The following is a 20,658-nucleotide window of genomic DNA, read 5'->3' on the forward strand; positions in this document are numbered from 1 at the left end:
AACATGCATGCATAGGGATGATACTCGAAACCGGTTTTCCCGGTTGTTCGATAAGAAAATAACCGAGTCCTCGGACTCGAATCCCTTTTTGAGAACCGGTACCCGTTATCGAGACCACTATAGTAAAGAAAAGAGTTGGTTCTTTATTCGAATCCCTCGTAACGAATCCCGTCCCGACCAGAAATGCTCCGTGGGACATCACAATAAATGACGTCACGTAGCTCAGTCATTAGGCGCAGATAGCGAAAGCAGGATGTAATAAAGGTGTAATAAAGTTCAAAACAAAAGGTATAATCCAATGAATAACTTTACTGAGAGATTTGAGCAGGGTAAAACACATGACGAACACTTTTACGACCAACTGGAAACATAGCAACCAGGCTAGCAACGCACCTCCTTTACGGCAGCTGTCGCAACGTTCTTAAAACAACCGCAGCACATACATATATATACAACACATCTCCCTTTTTTAACTTGTGTTTTTCTTTCCTTGTAAACAAAACAAAATCACACTGTAGATGTGTTGTCTGTCTAATTATAAATAATGCAGACGAGGCGTGTTGGCTGAGTTCTTGACGTTTACTTTCACGGGTGACGACATGCAACAACACTTTTCGGGGCTACCGCGCATGCTCGTCACTCCCGTTGCATGATGGGTAGTGTAGTTGTTATATTCCCTAGCTCAGGGATCGGCAACCCGCGGCTCTAGAGCCGCATGCGGCTCTTTAGCGCCGCCCTAGTGGCTCTCTGGAGATTTTTCAAAAATGTATGAAGAATGGAAAAAGAGGAGGGGAAAAAAATCTATTTTTTTGTTTTAGTATGGTTTCTGTAGGAGGACAAACATGACACAAACCTCCCTAATTGTTATAAATCACACTGTTTATATTAAACATGCTGCCCTGATTCGAGTATTTGGCGAGCGCCGTTTTGTCCCACTAATTTTGGCGGTCCTTGAACTCACCGTATAGTTTGTTTACATGTATAACTTTCTCCGACTTTCTAGGACGTGTTTTATGCCACTTCTTTTTCTGTCTCATTTTGTCCACCACACTTTTAACGTTGTGCATGAATGCACAAAGGTGAGTTTTGTTGATGTTATTGACTTGTGTGGAGTGCTAATCAGACATATTTGGTCACTGCATGACTGCAAGCTAATCGATGCTAACATGCTATTTAGGCTAGCGATATGTACAATGATATTGCATCATTATGCCTCATTTGTAGGTATATTTGAGGTCATTTAGTTTCCTTTAAGTCCTCTTAATTAAATGTATATCTCAAGACACATGTAATATGGCTTTTAATTTTTTGCGGCTCCAGACAGATTTGTTTTTGTATTTTTGGTCCAATATGGCTCTTTCAACATTTTGGGTTGCCGACACCTGCCCTAGCTCGTAACATCTTTCCCCCTATAAAGAAATAATGTTAACTCAATAAAGTGTATTTCTTTTTTTAGCTTTAACTTTTCATTTTTTAGCATTGTAACCACATTTGCAAACAACTTTTCTCTTCATAGAATTTTCTTTCTTTCTTTAAAGTGCAAAAATGTCAAAGCATCATAACAAACAGTTATGTCAAATAGCAGCAGAAGTGCACTTTTTGGAGAGCTGTATTATTTTCAGTTTAGTGCCCAAGGGACTGATTTTATTTAACACTATATTATTATTTATACACCTATAGTGACCACAGAGACAGGTTGTTTTTGTGTTACTGTATATATTTGTTTCTCTGAAAAATCCCACTTAATATACTTTGGGTAACAACAGTCAATGTTTATTTATTTTATTTTATTTTTTTAGGTGGGTAACAGTCAATATTTATTTATTTATTAGATTACATTGTTTTCTTATATAATAAAAGTGAGCTTTTGTTAAACCAAATATTGTGTGTTTTTTTCCATACACAACAACCTATCTGGACTCCATAAGAGAATCGATAAGGAATCAGTTCGATAAGAGGATTCGATAATAGACTCGAACTCGATAATTTCTTATCAAACATCATCCCTATGCATGCATACGACATGATACATCACAATTTCCAGATTCTCTTTTCAACATGTTCGAAAAGGAGTGGGAAGAAGCAGACCTTATTTAATCCTACCCCTTTTCTTTTGCATCTACTGAAATGATTTTTTTTTATTTAAATGGGGATAGCAGATCCATTCTATGTGTCATACTTGATCATTTCGCGATATTGCCATATTTTTGCTGAAAGGATTTAGTAGAGAACATCGAGGATAAAGTTCGCAACTTTTGCTCGCTGATAAAAAAAAGCCTTGCCTGTACCGGAAGTAGCGTGACGTCACAGGCTGGAGGGCTCCTCACATTTCCCTATTGTTTACAATGCAGCGAGAGACATTCGGACCGAGAAAGCGACGATTACCCCATTAATTTGAGCGAGGATGAAAGATTTGTGGATGAGGAACGTGAGAGTGAAGGACTAGAGTGCAGTGCAGGACGTATCTTTTTTCGCTCTGACCGTAACTTAGGTAGAAGCTGGTTCATTGGATTCCACACTTTCTCCTTTTTCTATTGTGGATCACGGATTTGTTTTTTAAACCACCTGGGATACTATATCCTCTTGAAAATGAGAGTCGAGAACGCGAAATGGACATTCACAGTGACTTTTATCCCCACGACAATACATCGGTGACGCTCTTTAGCTACTAAACTAACGTGATTATGTCGTAGAATTTCTGACCTCTTGACCTATATTTCTTGTCTTTTAAGAATGTCCGCTCATTTTCAATTCTCTTGTATTTTGTGCCATTGAATGGACCAGTTGTGGGACAAAAGTGAATATTAAGTCGTGCCAACCTGTCTACAGAATGTGTTGACTGTCTAAAGGATTCCAGTTGTTATGGAACAGATAGGGAAAACAACAAGACATTGACGCATTTAGATAACAAACAATGACGCACAAGAGACATATAAAAAATGGCAGAAGACCGGAACTCGACAGTGATTTTGGCTTGTGTGTGTCTTGTTTGCTCCGGAGTAACATGTGGTCTGTCTGCACGGCCAACTTAATTCAACCTGCACTTCTGATAATGGGTAAATAAATTTGTTGTACTAAACTACTTTTGTTGCCTGTTTAAGCTTCGGACAATCCACTACAATAGCATCGGGCTCAAATGCAGATAGAAACAAAAGAAATAAACCCCTGACTGGAAGGATAGACAGAAGATCAACAATACTATTAAACCCTGGACATGTAAATACACGGTTAATAATTTCCAGCTTGGCGAAGCTTAAAAATGCTGTTGCTAACCATTGAAGTTAACTTAGCAACGGGACCTCAGAGAGCTATGATAAAAACATTAGCGCTCCACCTACGCCAGCCAGCCCTCATCTGCTCATCAACACCCGTGCTCACCTGCGTTCCAGCGATCGACGGAAGGACGAAGGACTTCACCCGATCATCCGTGCGGTCGGCGGCTAGCGTCGGCTAGCGCGTCTGCTATCCAAGTCAAAGTCCTCCTGGTTGTGTTGCTGCAGCCAGCCGCTAATACACCGATCCCACCTACAACTTTCTTCTTTGCAGTCTTCATTGTTCATTAAACAAATTGCAAAAGATTCACCAACACAGATGTCCAGAATACTGTGGAATTTTGAGATGAAAACAGAGCTTTTTTGTATCGGATTCAAAGGTGTACCAATACTTCCGTTTAACTAGTGACGTCACGCGCATACGTCATCATACATAGACGTTTTTCAACCGGAAGTTTAGTGGGAAATTTAAAATGTCACTTTATAAGTTAACCCGGCCGTATTGGCATGTGTTGCAATGTTAAGATTTCATCATTGATATATAAACTATCAGACTGCGTGGTCGCTAGTAGTGGCTTTCAGTAGGCCTTAAAACTTTTGTTCACTTCCTGTTCTCAATTTATTCACATATATACTCCATAAGTAATCACAATAAAAATAAATAAATAAATAATAATCGGTGAAGGAAGTTATATTTTATATGATGAGATGAGTATGATTATTTTGAGAATGAATGGATGGATGGATGAAATACATTCAGAATGTTTGTCATGGTTCTTCTTCTTTGTACTTTGTAAACACTTTAAGTTTGAAGACTTTCTTGAAGTGGATTATATTCGTACATTGTTTGATTCATTTGCTTAATCCATTCCATAGTTTAATTCCACATACTGATATACTGAAGGTCTTAAGTGTTGTACGTGCATACAGATGTTTTAAATTAAATGTTTCTCTAAAATTATATTTCTCCTCTTTTTTTGAGAAGAATTGTTGTATATTCTTGGGTATTATAGTTATAGTTTGCTTTGTGTATAATTTTAGCTGTTTGCAAATTCACTATGTCGTGGAATTTCAGTATCTTTGATTCAATAAATAAAGGGTTTGTATGTTCTCTATATCCAACATTATGTATTATTCTAACTAGGGATGTCCGATAATGGCTTTTTGCCGATATCCGATATTCCGATATTGTCCAACTCTTTAATTACCGATACCGATATCAACCGATATATACAGTCGTGGAATTAACACATTACTATGTCTAATTTGGACAACCAGGTATGGTGAAGATAAGGTACTTTTTAAAAAAAAAAAAAAAAAAAAAATAAGATAAATAAATTAAAAACATTTTCTTGAATAAAAAAGAAAGTAAAACAATATAAAAACAGTTACATAGAAACTAGTAATTAATGAAAATTTGTAAAATTAACTGTTAAAGGTTAGTACTATTAGTGGAGCAGCAGCACGCACAATCATGTGTGCTTACGGACTGTATCCCTTGCAGACTGTATTGATATATATTGATATATAATGTAGGAACCAGAATATTAATAACAGAAAGAAACAACTAGGGATGTCCGATAATGGCTTTTTGCCGATATCCGATATTCCGATATTGTCCAACTCTTTAATTACCGATACCGATATCAACCGATACCGATATCAACCGATATATGCAGTCGTGGAATTAACACATTATTATGCCTAATTTGGACAACCAGGTATGGTGAAGATAAGGTACTTTTAAAAAAATAAAAATAAAATAAGATAACTAAATTAAAAACATTTTCTTGAATAAAAAAGGAAGTAAAACAAAATAAAAACAGTTACATAGAAACTAGTAATTAATGAAAATGAGTCAAATTAACTGTTAAAGGTTAGTACTATTAGTGGAGCAGCAGCACGCACAATCATGTGTGCTTACGGACTGTATCCCTTGCAGACTGTATTGATATATATTGATATATAATGTAGGAAGCAGAATATTAATAACAGAAAGAAACAACCCTTTTGTGTGAATGAGGAGGGAGGTTTTTTGGGTTGGTGCATTAATTGTAAGTGTATCTTGTGTTTTTTATGTTGATTTAATAAAAAAAAAAATTTTTAAAAACGATACCGATAATAAAAAAAAACGATACCGATAATTTTCGATATTACATTTTAACGCATTTCTCGGCCGATAATATCGGCGGGCCGATATAATCGGACATCCCTAATTCTAACTGATCTTTTTTGTAGCACCGTTAGTGAATGAAGTGTACTTTTGTGGTTATTTCCCCATATTTCTAAACAATAACTCAGATACGGTAACACTAGCGAGCAGTAGAGAATATGAAGTGATTTTTGGTCTAGAACATGTTTTGCTTTATTAATTATTGACGTGTTTCTTGCTACTTTATGTATTACCCCTGGTCTATAATCAGGTTTTTTTTTAACATTTACCAGAGTAAAACTCACTAAATTTGCACATAAATCTTCTGGGTGTTCATGTAAAATTAAAAAACATGTCCGTGTCTGACATTCTGACAATAAAATGGTGTCAAATATTGGGTGTCATTTTTAGACGCAATGAAGCAATTTACTGCAATTAATCGCAATTTAAAAGTGTGATTTATCTGATATGAAAATATTCTGACAGCGCCAATAACGAGGGATTTAAACACGTTTTTTCTCCGCCTGGTATGGCGTTCATTTGGCCACTACGCCAACATTTCCCTTGCCTGCCAGGCTCCACAAGCTTGACCCCAGAAATGTTGGACTTTTGGTGGGATTATCTCCTCCATTATTGAGAAACAAGAGACGGCTGCAACGTGCCAGTGGCTCCCCCGCATGCATTGTTCCAATCTATAATTGCTTCTTTTCATGCAATATGTGGTGGAAAGGTTAAGTTGCGGCCGACGCTAGCGTGCGCACGTGAGGAATAAGAGGTGGATTGACCGAGCACGTTGACATTTGCAGGTGTCCCATGTTTGTTTATTAAAAAGAAACGGCGATTTCACTCCGAAATGACACTTTTTATTGCAAAGTCGCGGTTGACGGTGCGTTCCCACGGGCGACGATTGCTTTATTTCACGCATTTCCGAATAAGCTCAATAAGTCAAGAGGCTCCAGTTGGGTGGAGATGATGAGGTAACATAAATTTGCTGCAACATTTAACGGCATGATTCCACAAATTTAGTGCTGGCAGATGTTGGTTAAAAAGGGATTGGAGGACATTAAACGCCCCCCCTCTGTTTTTATTGACCTGTAGCTTGGGTGAAGCATTTGCTGTATGCTGAGTTTGACAAGGATCTGCCAGATTGCATTTTTACCTCAAACAATGACTAATATCCTCCTGAGAACTAGCGTCCTCTGCAGGGGACATTTGTTTTTTGGTCTATTTTTGTTGTCACAGTTACACATTTAGATTTTTTTTTTAAATAGTCCCGTTATGCAAAATGCAAAACGCTAGAGGTTGTAATAGTAAATACATTTTTTGCCATGAATTAGGACAGAAGCAATATGTTTAGTCTGGAAGTGTTCGACTGTTCTTTAAGGTAGGACTGCAAATCTCTAGTCTAGGTCCCTTTTTAATGTCCTTAGGAAAAAGACAAGCAAATAAATGAAATAAATAAAATGAAAAAATAAAACAAATTTTAAAAAAACAACTAACTGCTGGGCATGGATCCTCTCTAACCTTAGAAAAAAGGTAATTCAATAAATAAAAACAAAATATACATGTATAAATGAATAAACTAATTGCTTGTCAAGGATCCTCAAAAAAGACATATGTGGGGAAAAAAAAAAATATATATATATGTATATATATATATATATATATATATATATATATATATATATATATATATATATATATATATATATATATATATATATATATATATATATATATATATACATATATATATATAAACAGCTGAAGTGATAAGTAAATGAATTAATAATATCAAATTAAAAATTAGGATTCTCTATAACCTAAGAAAAAGGATCAGGTTTTTTAATTTAAGTCAAGGATTCTCTTTAACTTCCTGAGAAAAAAAGATTAGTCAAATAAAAATAAAAGTAAATTAATTGCCAGTCAAGGATCCTCAAAAAAGACAAGTAAATAAATGAAAAAAATAAGTCAAATATTGTTTTAGAAATCAAAATAAAAGATAAATAATTACTTTTAAATATAAAATTTGGGAGAAAAAAAAAACAACTAACTGCTAGTCACGGATCATCTCTAACCTTAGAAAAAAGATAATTCAATAAATAAAAACAAAATAAAAAATGTATAAATAAATAAAAAAAATTGCTATTCAAGGATCCTCAAAAAATACAAGTAAATAAATAAAAAATAAATAATATAAAAAACAACTGAAGAGATAAGTAAATAATTGATTAATATAAAATAAAAAAATTGGGGGAAAAACAACAAATTGCTTGTCAAGGATCCTCTTTAACCTTCTAAGAAAAAGGATCAGGTTTTTTTTAATACATAAAAATGAATTCATTTCTTGTCAATAATTCTCTTTAACCTCCTTAAAAAAAAGATGTGTCAATTACAAAAATTTAAAAAATAAACTATTTGCCAGTCAAGGATCCTCAAAAAAGACAAATAAGTACAGGGTAAGAAAAAACTCAACCCAATGGGGACAACGAGAACCCTTGGAAGGGACCGCAGATGTGGGGAGGTTATGTTTTCGCAAGGGTTTGTTGGTGTATTTATTACAAACATAACTCAAAAAGTTATATATAGATTTTGACAAATTCCCCCCCCAAAAATTCCTCATCTACCACGAACACACTTTCACTTCCTGCCTACGGCGTTTTACGCCCTCCACCTTGTCGGCCCCGCTCTGCGTAGAGGATTCTGGGAGATTTAGTTGATTTTCAGACTTCATGCTGAAGCGCCAGAAAAAAAAAACTACACACGCTCCCCGGAAGTATTGTGAAGACTTTGAAACCGCAATACCGCGGCATCTGCAAAACCGGCACACCCCTCGTAGATACAGATAGGAGGAGAGCAATATACAGAGTACTCAGTTCTTGGTCCAGATTGCGTCTGAAATGTGGGCGGAGGTTCCCCCTCCATACAATCCTGCTACAACAGCTCCCGTGACAAAGGTTCCCACTAAATTCTGCTCACATGACCTGCTCAGTGGCCTAGTGGTTAGACTGTCCGCCCTGAGATCGGTAGGTTGTGAGTTCAAACCCCGGCCGAGTCATACCAAAGACTATAAAAATGGGATCCATTACCTCCCTGCTTGGCACTCAGCATCAAGGGTTGGAATTGGGGGGTTAAATCACCAAAAATGATTCCCGGCTCAATGCTCCCCTCACCTCCCAGGGGGTGAACAAGGGGATGGGTCAAATTTCACCACACCTAGTCTGTGTGTGACAATCAGTGGTACTTTAACTTTAACTTAAGAAGCTTATCGACGACGGTGTCGACACAGACTACAGAGGCGGAAGGGCACAATTTTTCAGGATTTATGCAGATCCCCACCAAAATAAGAGCGCAGGACAGGAACAAGCACTAAACACGGAAGAACACCAACAAAACCCAACATAAAGGCCGGAAATGTGTCCTGTGAAAAAAACGTCCGACCGGAACTCTCTAATAACTAAAGTTCCTTGGGTGAATAATGTAAACTCACTACACCGGTATGTTTTAGCCCTTTCATGGCAAGTTTACTGACAGATATAAGTAAGAACTTTACACTACTTTACATTAGAAATGGCAACAGCGGAGGATGAACGTCCCATAACAAGAAGATAGAGAAAAAGAAGAACCACCTCAGTGTCTGCCCTGAGATCGGTTAAATCACCAAAAATTATTCCCGGGCGTGGCCACCGCTGCTGATCACTGCTCGTCTCACCTCCCAGGGGGTGATCAAGGGTGATGGGTTCAAATGCAGAGGATAATTTCGCCACACCTCGTGTGTGTGTGACAATCATTGGTACTTTAACTTCAACTTTATTTGCCACAATGTGGTGGGTCATACACCGTTTAGAGCAGGGGTCACCAACGCGGTGCCCGCGGGCACCAGGTAGCCCGTAAGGACCAGATAAGTAGCCCGCTGGCCTGTTCTAAAAATAGCTAAAATAGCAGCACTTACCAGTGAGCTGCATCTATTTTTTAAATTTTATTTATTTACTAGCAAGCTGGTCTCGCTTCGCCCGACATTTTTAATTCTAAGAGAGACAAAACTCAAATAGAATTTGAAAATCCAAGAAAACATTTTAAAGACTTGGTCTTCACTTGTTTAAATAAATTCATTCATTTTTTTTACTTTGCTTCTTATAACTTTCAGAAAGACAATTTTAGAGAAAAAATACAACCTTAAAAATGATTTTAGGATTTTTAAACACATATACCTTTTTACCTTTTAAATTCCTTCCTTTTCTTTCCTGACAATTTAAATCAATGTTCAAGTAAAAAAAAAATGTTTATTGTAAAGAATAATAAATACATTTTAATTTAATTCTTCATTTTAGCTTCTATTTTTCTGACGAAGAATATTTGTGAAATATTTCTTCAAACTTATTATGATTAAAATTCAAAAAAATTGTTCTGGCAAATCCAGAAAATCTGTAGAATCAAATTTAAATCTTATTTGAAAGTCTTTTGAATTTTTTTTTAAATTTTTGTTCTGGAAAATCTAGAAAAAATAGTCATTTGTCTTTGTTAGAAATATAGCTTGGTCCAATTTGCTATATACTCTAACAAAGTGTAGATTGGATTTTAACCTATTTAAAACATGTCATCAAAATTCTAAAATTAATCTTAATCAGGAAAAATTACTAATGATGTTCCATAAATTATTTTTTTAAGTTTTTCTCTTCTTTTTTTCGGTTGAATTTTGAATTTTAAAGAGTCGAAATTGAAGACAAACTATGTTTCAAAATTGAATTGTAATTTTTTTCGTGTTTTCTCCTCTTTTAAACCGTTCAATTAAGTGTAAATATCATTAATTATTAATAATAACATAGAGTTAAAGGTAAATTGAGCAAATTGGCTATTTCTGGCAATTTATTTAAGTGTGTATCAAACTGGTAGCCCTTCGCATTAATCACTACCCAAGAAGTAGCTCTTGGTTTCAAAAAGGTTGGTGACCCCTGGTTTAGAGAATATAACATAACTCAAAATACATTTTAAGCCTAAAACCACAAACGTTTGCTGTATTTTTGGGTGGAAGACTTGAAAAGTATGCGCCGGATGGCCTCCACAGTTCATCTCCCTGCTGTGTCACTCAGCTGGAGGCCATTAAAACATCGGTACGGATGTAACGTAGGCTGTAAACTATCTTCGTGACTGTGGGAGTCCATCTTGTCCTTGTCTCATCATGTGGACGAAGGTGTCCTCTGGATTCGCCAAAAATCCTTTTTTAAGCCCACGCGTGCTGCGAGTGAGGAGGCTCATCGCTGATTTATCATCTCCAAAAGACGACTGTGGCTTTTATGTATCTGGCAGCGTGGTGTGCTTTTATGATGGTCTGACGCTCTCGCCGTCAGACAAAAGACAGAAAAATTTGCTTCGGCTGAATAATGCAGAAGGCTTGGAATGTGTCTGAGTTATCAGCCTTCTTTATTGTAATACGATCTGTATGTTTAAAGGCCTATTGAAATGACATTTTCTTATTCAAACGGGGATAGCAAGTCCATTCTATGTGTCATACTTGATCGTTTCGCGATATTGCCATATTTTTGCTGAAAGGATTTAGTAGAGAACATCGACGATAAAGTTTGCAACTTTTGGTCGCTGATAAAAAAGCCTTGCCTGTACCGGAAGTAGCGTGACGTCACAGGTTGTGGAGCTCCTCACATCTGCACATTGTTTACAATCATGGCCACCAGCAGCGAGAGCGATTCGGACAGAGAAAGCGACGATTTCCCCATTAATTTGAGCAAAGATGAAAGATTTGTGGATGAGGAAAGTGAGAGTGAAGGACTAGAGGGCAGTGGAAGCGATTCAGATAGGGAGTTCCTGTAAGTTCTTAGGCTGTGTTGCATTAACTCAGCGTTTCTCAAAGTGTGGGGCGCGCCCCACTGGTGGGGAATAGAGACATGACAGGTGGGGCGCGAGGAACGGGAGGAAATTTCACTTTGATTTTTTTTATTTTTTTATTATTATATTCTTTGATTTTTTTTTTTTTACTATGCTTTCATTTTCTATACACACTGTAAATCACTTTGTGATTCTGTCTGTGAAATCCGCTATATAGATAAATGTAAATCACTTATTTTTCCTGTAGGCTTTACATTTCTAGGTAGGAGCGAAAGTTTACTGACATAGCAACAGTAACTAATGGGGGCGGGGCTAAGCGGAAGCTTTGTGAATGGCGAGTCACTGTGCGAGGATTTGCTGTTTTGCAAATACATAAAAAATAGAGCCACTGCTGATGAGCTGTTCAAGATAATGGACAGTTTCCTCAAAGAACACGACCTTCAATGGGAAAACTGTGTGGGCTTTTGCTCTGATGGCGCGCATGGCAAAGTCAAGAAACGGGCTGCAGGCTCTAATAAAGAGGGTTGCGCCAAATGCGCATTGGACACAATGTGTCATTCACCGGGAAACACTCGCGTCAAGGCAGCTCAGCCCCGAATTCAATGAGGTTTTAACAGTGGCAGTGTCAAGCCTGCAACCCCCATTTGAAAAGCTGTGCAGTGCAAAACAGGCTCATTGCAGCCACTAATGCTGGAGTACTGTAAAACTCATGTTCACTTGCCCTGTCCTCCTGTTTTTGGCAAAGATTGCAAAGTGGCACTTTTGAAAATGTGTGCGCGTCCGCCATTGTAGTCCGTGGCGACACCGTGGTCATAAACTTCTTTTTCTCTACCTTCTTATGTGGCATTCATCTTCCGCTGTTGCCATTTCTTATATAATCTAGCGTAAAGTTACTTATATCTGTCAGGAGACTAGCTATCAAAGCGCTAAAAACTGTAGTGAGTTTACATAATTCACCCACAGAACTTTAGTTATTAGTTCCGGACGGTTTTTCAATGGACACATTTCCGGCGTTGATGTTGCATTATTGAGCCACGGATGAGGAGATGCTGCTCCGTTATTGATTGAAGTAAAGTCTGAATGTCATTAAAACAGTTAGCTCCATCTTTTGACACTTCTTCCACCCCCGTTCCTTGCACGCTACACCGCTACAAAAAAGACATAAATAAGACCGCCCACAAAACGGCGCATCCTGAGAAGACGCTCAGAAAGCTACTTGAAAATGGTCTGTAAAACATCATCTATGCAACATTTTGATCAAAGAACCACCAGTGGTTCCCAACCTTTTTGTAGCTGCGGACCAGTCAACGCTTGAAAATTTGTCCCACGGACCGGTGGGGGGTGGAAGGTGGGGTATTTTAATTTTTTTTTTTTTTTTTTTTTTTCTTTTTTTTTTTCATAAAGAAATACAATCATGTGTGCTTACGGACTGTATCCCTGCAGACTGTATTGATCTATATTGATATATAATGTATATATTGTGTTTTTTAGGTTGATTAAATAAAAAGTAAAATATATATATATATATATATATATATATATATATATATATATATATATATATATATATATATATATATATATATATATATATATATATATATATATATATATATATATATTTTTTTTTTTTTTTTTTTTTTTTTTTTAATTTATTTATTTATTTATTTTTTATTTTATTTCTTGTGCGGCCCGGTACCAGTCGGTGGTTGGGGACCACTGATGTAGACCACAAGATAGTGTTTTAAATTTTTTTAAAAAATCAAAATATGACCACTTTAATGCGCCTCGTAATCCGGTGCGCCTTTTGTATGAAAATAGACCTGACTAGACCCGCTCATCGGCAGTGCGCTTTTTAATCCGAGATGCCCTATGGTTCGAAAAATACGGTACTTTCTTTTGTCATTTAGATTTAAAAAGAGTAAACAGTTGTTTGCCAATAAATAGCTTCACCCAACAATGAACTATGTGTGGAAGAAAGGTTTTTGTGTTATCATTCATGTTTTCTGAAGAATGGCCAAGAAATCATACATTTTCCCAGGGTATGTTAACTTATGAGCAAAACTGGTATATGTACACTACCGTTCAAAAGTTTGGGGTCACATTGAAATGTCCTTATTTTTGAAGGAAAAGCACTGTACTTTTCAATGAAGATAACTTTAAACTAGTCTTAACTTTAAAGAAATACACTCTATACATTGCTAATGTGGTAAATGACTATTCTAGCTGCAAATGTCTGGTTTTTGGTGCAATATCTACATAGGTGTATTTACAGCAACTATCACTCCAGTGTTCTAATGGTACAATGTGTTTGCTCGTTGGCTCAGAAGGCTAATTGGTGATTAGAAAACCCTTGTGCAATCATGTTCACACATCTGAAAACACTTTAGCTCGTTACAGAAGCTACAAAACTGACCTTCCTTTGAGCAGATTGAGTTTCTGGAGCATCACATTTGTGGGGTCAATTAAACGCTCAAAATGGCCAGGAAAAGAGAACTTTCATCTGAAACTTGACAGTCTATTCTTGTTCTTAGAAATGAAGGCTATTCCACTAAATTGTTTGGGTGACCCCAAACTTTTGAACGGTAGTGTAAATGCATACTTGCCAACCTTGAGACCTCCGAATTTGGGAGATTTGGGGGTGGGGGTGGGGGGGTTTGGTGGTAGCAGTGGTGTATATTGTAGCCCGGAAGAGTTAGGGTTGCAAGGAATTCTGGGTATTTGTTCTGTTGTGTTTATGTAGTGTTACGGTGCGGATGTTCTCCCAAAATGTGTTTGTCATTCTTGTTTGGTGTGGGTTCACAGTGTGGCGCATATTTGTAACAGTGTTAAAGTTGTTTATACGTCCACCCCCCAGCCATTTTTTTTAATTGTAATTTTGAATAATTTATCTGAATGTGCATGAACTTTTTCTGTTCAAAATAGTTTGAAATGTCAAATGTGAAATGTTTAAATATTAACTGTCCGTTTACTGTACTGTGCCAACTGTACTACTATATGAGTACGCGTTTTCTACTGTTTCATTGAAAATAAAACAGCAAAGTCCATTTGGCTGTCATCTGTTTTAATTATGAGACACAATTGTGTCAAAGTCATGATTTTTTTTTTTTTCGTGCTTGAAATAAGAAATTATTACTTTAAAAAAAGTAGTTTTATACTTGTGAGTGTTGATGACACAGCTTTGCAACAGTTGATATTCTAGTTTCAGGCATGTTTTGCTCAATATAGGTCAGTTTTTCAACCACTGTGCCGCGGCACACTAGTGTGCCGTGATATACAGTCTGGTGTGCCGTGGGAGAATATGTAATTTTACCTATTTGGGTTAAAAATATTTTTTTCAAACCAGTAATAATAATCTGCAAATGTGTCGGTGCTTTTTAGAGCTAGGCAGAGTAACCGTGTAGTACTCTTCCATATCAGTAGGTGGCAGCAAGTAGCTAATTGCTTTGTAGATGTCGGGAACATGGTTTGTCGTGATCACAATATGCAGACGACAGCCTCCAGGTCAAAATGTATCTAATGCTTAAACCAAAAATAAACAAAAGGCGAGTGCCGCTAAGAAAAAGCATTGAAGCTTAGGGATGGCTATGCAGAACGAAACTAAAACTGAACTGGTTGCAAAGTAAACAAAAACGGAATGCTGGACGACAGTAAAGACTTACGGTGTGTGGAGCAGACGGCGTCCACAAAGTACAACCAAACATGACATGACAATCAACAATACCCCCGCAAAGAAGGATAGCGACAACTTAAATAGCCTTGATTGCTAACACAAAACAGGTGCGGGGAATAGTGCTCAAGGAAGACATGAAACTGCTACAGGAAAATACCAACAAAACATGAAAAGCCACCAAAATAGGAGCGCAAGATAAGAACTAAGACACAACACACAGGAAGACACCAAAAAACTCCAAATAAGTCACGGCGTGATGTGACAGTACTTGGAGACAAGTATACCGTATTTCCTTGAATAGCCGCAGGGGCATTAATTAATTTAAAACCTCCTGTCACTCCTGCGTTTACCGGAAACCGGCGGGATGGCCGTGCATGCGGTAATTATTTTGAAACCTCTTCTCACTCCGGCGTTTACCAAAAGGAATCCATAAAATGTAGGCGTGCGCTTTGAGTGTGATGTAAGCATACCATCATGAAAAGCACATTTAATAAAAAAAAACATTATTATGGTCTTACCTGTACTTATAAATGGAGTCCATTTGCAGCTCCTTCTGACCAAAAGCATCGATAACTTGTTTATAGAAGTCTTCCTTATTTTCTTTCTTCAGTTTTAAAAGTCTCTGTTTCGATGGAGATATTCCTTTAATTATTACCTCCTGCTTCCATTGAAAGTCCAGTTTAGAAAACTGTTTTATTTTAGATACCGGTATGTAATCTTCCATGTTAAAGGAAGAAAAAAAATCTCTTGCTGCGTGTGTTCACTTCTTCTGCAGTACCGGAAGTCGCAAGAAGGATCACTAGCGCGGCAGCGCCCTCTACCACCAGGAGGCGGGAGTCATTTAATGACTTATACAGTATTTGACACACGCAGCTACGGTATATTAATAAAACATAGCTGCTTACTGTTCTCTTTAGCATACTGTACCGGTATTCAATAGCTTGGACCTTAAATCCTACTGAATAGCTCTTTATCTTTTTTCCTTTGTGTGATTGTAAACTACTGAAAGCAGCTTCCTCCATTTTGAAAATGAGGACAGATGCGTCACTTGTGACGTAACGAATTTGACCCGGTGGAAGTTCTAGCCATATGCTAAATATTTTGCGAAACGAGTTTGACCCGGCAGTAATTCTAGACGTGCGAATACTATATTCCCTGCGCCAATTCAAGGAAATACGGTAGTGATGCATGGTTGGTTATGGTTTAAATTCATATTCAACAATTGCGACTATGACTTTTTATTGTCAATATCGAGTTCTAATTTTTTTATGATTTCTGCTGGTGGTGTGCCTTCGGATTTTTTCAATGAAAAAAATGTGCCTTTGCTCAAAAAAGGTTGAAAAACACTGATATAGGTCATCAAATCTCAGCAACAAGCTGTACTATCTTACTGAGATCATTTAGGAGCAAAACACTTAAAGGCCCACTGAAAGCCACTACTACCGACCACGCAGTCTGATAGTTTATATATCAATGATGAAATCTTAACATTATAACACATGCCAATACGGCCGGGTTAACTTATAAAGTGACATTTTAAATTTGCCGCTAAACTTCCGGTTCGAAACGCCTCTGAGGATGACGTATGCGCGTGACGTAGACCGGGGAACACGGGTATGCCTTCCACATTGAAGCCAATACGAAAAAGCTCTGTTTTCATTTCATAATTCCACAGTATTCTGGACATCTGTGTTCGTGAATCTGTTGCAATCATGTTCATTGCATTATGGAGAAGGAAGCTGAGCAAGCAAAGAAGAAAGTTGTCGGTGCGAAATGGACGTATTTTTCGAACGTAGTCAGCAACAACAGTACACAGCCGGCGCTTCTTTGTTTACATTCCAGAAAGATGCAGTCAAGATGGAAGAACTCGGATAACAGAGACTCTAACCAGGAGGACTTTTGACTTCGGTACACAGACGCCTGTAGAGAACTGGGACAACACAGACTCTTACCAGGATTACTTTGATTTGGATGACAAAGACGCAGACGTGCTACCGTGAGTATGCAGCTTTGGCTTCTAAACATTTGATCGCTTGACCGTATGTGCGCAACTTTTTTTTGCGTATGTACGTAACTTTTTAAAAATATATAAGCTTTATGAACCTTGGGTTAGGTCAGGGGTCGGCAACCCGCGGCTCTAGAGCCGCATGCGGCTCTTTAGCGCCGCCCTAGTGGCTCTCTGGAGCTTTTTCAAAAATGTATGAAAAATGGAAAAAGATGATGGGGAAAAAAAAACATTTTTTGTTTTAGTATGGTTACTGTAGGAGGACAAACATGACACAAACCTCCCTAATTGTTACAAATCACACTGTTTATATTAAACAGGCTTCACTGATTCAAGTATTTGGCGAGCGCCGTTTTGTCCTACTAATTTTGGCGGTCCTTAAACTCACCTTAGTTTGTTTAAATGTGTAACTTTCTCCGACTTTCTAGGACGTGTTTTATGCCACTTCTTTTTCTGTCTCATTTTGTCCACCAATCCTTTAACGTTGTGCGTGAAGACACAAAGGTGAGTTTTGTTGATGTTATTGACTTGTGTGGAGTGCTAATCAGACATATTTGGTCACTGCATGACTGCAAGCTAATCGATGCTAACATGCTATTTAGGCTAGCTATATGTACATATTGCATCATTATGCCTCATTTGTAGCTATATTTGAGGTCATTTAGCTTCCTTTAAGTCCTCTTAATTCAATTTATATCTCATGACACACTATCTGTATGTAATATGGCTTCTAATTTGTTGCGGCTCCAGACAGATTTGTTTTTGTATTTTTGGTCCAATATGGCTCTTTCAACATTTTGGGTTGCCGACCCCTGGGTTAGGTGAACGGTCTTTTGGGCTGAGTGATTGTGTGTGTTGATCAGGTGTTGTATTGGCGTGTTCTATGGAGCTAGGAGCTAGCAGAGGAGCTAGGAGCTAGCATAACAAACACGCAGGTGTTTTTATGCAGGATTAATTTGTGGCATATTAAATATAAGCCTGGTTGTGTTGTGGCTAATAGAGTATATATATGTCTTGTGTTTATTTACTGTTGTAGTCATTCCCAGCTGAATATCAGGTACCGTGAGTATGCAGCCTTGGCTGCTAAACATTTGATAGCTTGACCGTATGTGCGCGTCACGTACGTAACTTTTTAAAAATATATACCGGTAAGCTTTATGAACCTTGGGTTAGGTGAACGGTCTTTTGGGCTGAGTGATTGTGTGTGTTGATCAGGTGTTTGAATTGTATTGGCGTGTTCTATGGAGCTAGGAGCTAGCAGAGGAGCTAGGAGCTAGCGTAACAAACACGCAGGTGTTTTTATGCAGGATTAATTTGTGTCATATTAAATATAAGCCTGGTTGTGTTGTGGCTAATAGAGTATATATATGTCTTGTGTTTATTTACTGTTGTAGTCATTCCCAGCTGAATATCAGGTCACCCCCGGCTCTCACAGCATCTTCCCTATCTGAATAGCTTCAACTCCCCACTAGTCCTTCACTTGCACTTTACTCATCCACAAATCTTTCATCCTCGCTCAAATTAATGGGGAAATTGTCGCTTTCTCGGTCCGAATCTCTCTCACTTCATGCGGCCATCATTGTAAACAATAGGGAACTTTGCGTATATGTTCAACTGACTACGTCACGCTACTTCCGGTAGGGGCAAGCCTTTTTTTTATCAGATACCAAAAGTTGCAATCTTTATCGTCGTTGTTCTATACTAAATCCTTTCAGCAAAAATATGGCAATATCGCGAAATGATCAAGTATGACACATAGAATAGATCTGCTATCCCCGTTTAAATAAAAAAAATTAATTTCAGTAGGCCTTTAAAACAAGTAAAACACTCTCGCATAAAATCTGCTTAGTGAGAAGAATGATCTTATCAGACAGAAAATAAGCAAATATCAGCCTTATTTGAGATATTTCATCTTACTTAGATGTCAGTTTTTGCAGTGCAGTAGGTCTGGAGGACCCAAGAAGGAGATGTTTTATTTCCAAATCTAAAGTGGCAGCACCCCACTACTGGAGCTATCATAGAAAATGCTATAATAGCCATCCATTTGTCAAATGAGATGAGGGCCTGATATGGAGGCTCTCCTGCGGGAGTCCATCAGACGAAGCGAGGATCTCTCCAACAGGTATTAATACGTGCTGCAGTCTTATCCAGCTTAAAGAGTTGATGGGAAGCTACAGCGCTCACTGTGCTGGAACCAGCGGCCTGTCGAGTCCTCTTACTTTGCCTTTCTTCTGCCGCCCGCCAAACTGTCACCGCCGTCCACGTGCTGTCCATCAAGGATCAACTCACCTCCACAACGTTCTCTATCCTCTTACAGAGGCTTTTTGCACACGTGACTTCATTTTGGATGTTATTGTGAGCATTAATCTGAACCTAAACACCCTATAGTGCAGGGGCCACCAACCTTTTTGAAAGCAAGAGCTACTTCTTGGGTAGTGATTAATGCGAAGGGCTACCAGTTTGATACACACTTCAATAAATTGCCAGAAATAGCCAATTTGCTCAATTTACCTTTAACTCTATGTTATTATTAATAATTAATGATATTTACACTTAATTGAACGGTTTAAAAGAGTAGAAAACACGAAAAAAATGACAATTAAATTTTGAAACATAGTTTATCTTCAATTTTGACTCTTTAACATTCAAAATACAACTGAAAAAACTAGCTAATTCGAATATTTTTGAAAAAATAAAAATAAAAATTTATGGAATATCATTGGTAATTTTTCCTGATTAAGATTAATTTTACAATTTTGATGACATGTTTTAAATAGGTTAAAATCCAATCTACACTTTGTTAGAATATATAACAAATTGGACCAAGCTATATTTCTAACAAAGACAAATCATTATTTCTTCTAGATTTTCCAGAACAAAAATTTTAAAAGAAATTCAAAAGACTTTAAATTTGATTCTACAGATTTTCTAGATTTTCCAGAATACATTTTAGGAATTTTAATCATAATAAGTTTGAAGAAATATTTCACAAATATTCTTTGTCGAAAAAAACAGAAGCTAAAATGAAGAATTAAATTAAAATGTATTTATTATTCTTTACAATAAAAAATTAAAATACTTGAACATTGATTTAAATTGTCAGGAAAGAAGAGGAAGGAATTTAAAAGGTATATGTGTTTAAAAATCCTAAAATCATTTTTAAGGTTGTATTTTTTCTCTAAAATTGTCTTTCTGAAAGTTATAAGAAGCAAAGTAAAAAAAATAATGAATTTATTTAAACAAGTGAAGACCAAGTCTTTAAAATATTTTCTTGGATTTTCAAATTCTATTTGAGTTTTGTCTCTCTTAGAATTAAAAATGTCGGGCGAAGCGAGACCAGCTTGCTAGTAAATAAATACAATTTAAAAAATAGAGGCAGCTCACTGGTAAGTGCTGCTATTTGAGCTTTTTTTTAGAACAGGCCAGCGGGCGACTCATCTGGTCCTTACGGGCTACCTGGTGCCCGCGGGCACCGCGTTGGTGACCCCTGCTATAGTGCTACACTGCAAAAACTGAAATCTAAATCAGATTTAATATCTCAAATAAGGGTGATATTTGCTTATTTTCTGTCTGATAAGATCATTCTTCTCACTAAGCAGATTTTATGTTAGAGTGCTTTACTTGTTTTAAGGGTTTTGGTCCTAAATGATCTCAGTAAGATATTCCAACTTGTTGCTGAGATTTGATGACCTATATTGAGTAAAACATGCTTGAA

At 37.1% G+C, this 20,658-nt stretch overlaps 1 protein-coding gene across 7 annotated transcripts in view; it reads left to right on the forward strand.

Moving 5' to 3' along the window:
• The window catches only part of cald1a (caldesmon 1a), a 494,628-nt gene that overhangs the window by 201,123 nt on the left and 272,847 nt on the right, over nt 1-20,658 (forward strand). Inside the window, exon 1 of one of the 7 annotated variants that reach the window (XM_062064488.1) lies at nt 17,390-17,447. The exons of the other annotated variants lie outside the window; for them this stretch is intronic. The gene's annotated coding sequence lies outside the window, so the exon portion shown is untranslated. Of the gene's footprint in view, nt 1-17,389; nt 17,448-20,658 lie in introns of those variants that run through there. 7 annotated transcript variants of the gene reach the window in all.

This window comes from Entelurus aequoreus, linkage group LG12 (assembly GCF_033978785.1).
Source record: "Entelurus aequoreus isolate RoL-2023_Sb linkage group LG12, RoL_Eaeq_v1.1, whole genome shotgun sequence".
NCBI classification, from domain to species: domain Eukaryota; kingdom Metazoa; phylum Chordata; class Actinopteri; order Syngnathiformes; family Syngnathidae; genus Entelurus; species Entelurus aequoreus.